At 41.5% G+C, this 2349-nt stretch overlaps 1 non-coding gene across 1 annotated transcript; it reads left to right on the top strand.

The window, feature by feature from the left end:
* The first annotated feature begins 1496 nt into the window (after positions 1 to 1496).
* TRNAM-CAU lies at positions 1497 to 1588 on the top strand. The gene is given in 2 exon segments: positions 1497 to 1533; positions 1553 to 1588. It is a non-coding gene; the product is annotated as a tRNA-Met (tRNA).
* The last annotated feature ends 761 nt before the right edge of the window (positions 1589 to 2349 follow it).

Raw genomic sequence — 2349 nt, 5'->3', positions numbered from 1 at the left:
GTGTCTGTGTGTGTGTGAGTGTGTGTGTGTGTGAGTGTGTGTGTGTGTGTGTGAATGTGTTGGCCTCTATGTGTGTGAGGCAGGCTTGATTGCGATCACAATGTCTGAACTTCATCATCTCTTTTGACAAAAATAATAGGCTAGGCTAGGCCTAGAAGAAAAAAAAAGATCCTCGTTAATTTCTGAGTTCGCATTTTAAGTTCCACAAATTCTCCACGGAAAAATCGAAATCCGCGAACCGCTGAATGCAACCAGATCCACCCAACAAATTCAACGATCTCACAGCTTGTAGACACTGAAAACTAGATCTAGATATTATTATGATTACGACAGCAATAGACCTACGTCTGTATTAATTATCAAGTAAATGTCGGTGGCAGTTATACCATGTAGATCTATACTGAGTTCTAACCTCATCTAATGTCTACATTATTTTAATTTTAGGCTAGGACCTGACTCGAAGGTAGAGACTAGATCTATGTTGTAGCCTACATTCTGTCTCTCAATGTTAAGTCTAACTGGATTCTAGATTCGATAGGGGCAATATAAACTGCCAAGGGAATCAACACTAGATCTAGATCTAGATCTAGATATAACGTCTAGATTGTAACTCTAGATTAGAACCAAAGAATCCAGTCATATTCGACACTAACTTTGGTTCCAACGCACTGCCAGAACTGTTCTGCTTTATTATTATTAGTGTGTTCTCAACACAGCAGCTGTCGGAGAGGGAAGACGTGCTCTCTAGATTTATGGACTTATAACGGTAGGCGATGGAGTAGAGTAGCGAGTCGAGTGCCCTGAATACGAAACACACAAAGGTTTACGACGCCGCAGCACTACGGTATTGAAAGAGTTAAAGCTTGGCGGTCTCCGAAGTCAATGAAAGGAAGAAGTTCAACATGGACTAAACCGTCTCAAGAGATCAAAGAAAGGGTGCCGACTTACCCAGTAATCGGTAGGTTTCCGCTTTGTCCAAGTACAAGTTCAAGTAACCATTAGCTAGAACCAGACATCCAAGGAGGAGAAAAATCCTCGGCACACACAGTGGAGACATTTTCCATCAGAAAATGCACCTTATTCATCCGAACTCTGAACACATACTATCCACCATAACACAGTTTTTAGCATCATAAACTGCTATTGGTGTGCGACCCCAGTCGGGGTCGGACCAGCCCACAAACACACTTCGCGAGGCACGAGACGGGCCCTGATTGGTTGAGGCACTCGCTGTTACGCTGGAGGGGCGAAGCGCTCAGCAATCCCAGCCGAGACGTACACCAGTTAGAGTGTATTCTGCAAGGCTTACAAAGAAGTAGAGAAGCAATAGAGAGCATAAAAAGAAACAGTAGAAGTTGTTCTTCTGTACCATCTCTTTGTATCTGCATTATCTTTATCTCTGAAAAGGTGATATCATCACTTTCAAGACAAAATAATAACCGTTTCACCACTTTTTTTGCAACAATTTATAGTTACAACGATCACTTGCTCTCAGAGCCTCGGTAGCGCAGTAGGTAGCGCGTCAGTCTCATAATCACAATATCTCAGAGCGATCTGAAGGTCGTGAGTTCGATCCTCACCCGGGGCAGTTTTTTTTTTCTTGTGGTATTTTTTTATTTTTTTATTTTTATTTCTTCTGCTTGTAATACTGTAATTCAGAGGAGGCCCTTGATGTGTTCCATATTTATAATAATATATATTTTTAAAAATATTATCCTTCTCTAGATACAACTTTAGAATATTATACATGTAGTGTAATGAAATTATAATTTAACTATATTATTATTCTCATCTCTAGATAAAACAGAAAAATCTGCCATTTGTTATTTAAACCCAATACAACGTTCTTAGCCTCACGATTTTGTCCTACAGATATAGTCTAGTGTGTGGAGAGTTTGTGATGTTCCGGTCAATATATTATTTCAATACAAAATTCTCTCTTTTCTTCTTCTTTCCAGAAGTTACACTATCAGTATTCTTCTGAGCTTGAGTTCCGTTGCATGTGTGTGTGTGTGTGTGTGTGTGTGTGTGTGTGTGTGTGAATTGGGTGGGAGGGGGGAGGGTTACAACCTCTCATCGCTCCCATTCTCAACCCTCATCCCGTCCCTATAATTCCCAAGCCCTATCATTCCTCCCCTTCTATTCCCAACCCCTTTCCCCATTCCTTCTCCTATTCCCGCTCATCCCACCCTCATACTCCTACCACCATTCTCTCGATTACACCCCCCCCCATCCCCCTGAAAAAAATCCCTACAGTTAGTAGCACCGAAGCCTTGGATAATTCTTCATTGGCTGTGGCACTGTCACTGCGGTGTCCTCGAATTGCACTGTAAAGCTTGTAGATTCTAG

This window comes from Aplysia californica, unplaced genomic scaffold (assembly GCF_000002075.1).
Source record: "Aplysia californica isolate F4 #8 unplaced genomic scaffold, AplCal3.0 scaffold00754, whole genome shotgun sequence".
NCBI classification, from domain to species: domain Eukaryota; kingdom Metazoa; phylum Mollusca; class Gastropoda; order Aplysiida; family Aplysiidae; genus Aplysia; species Aplysia californica.
The sequence above is the reverse complement of the archived record's forward strand: the minus strand, read 5'-3'. Positions and strand labels throughout refer to the sequence as shown.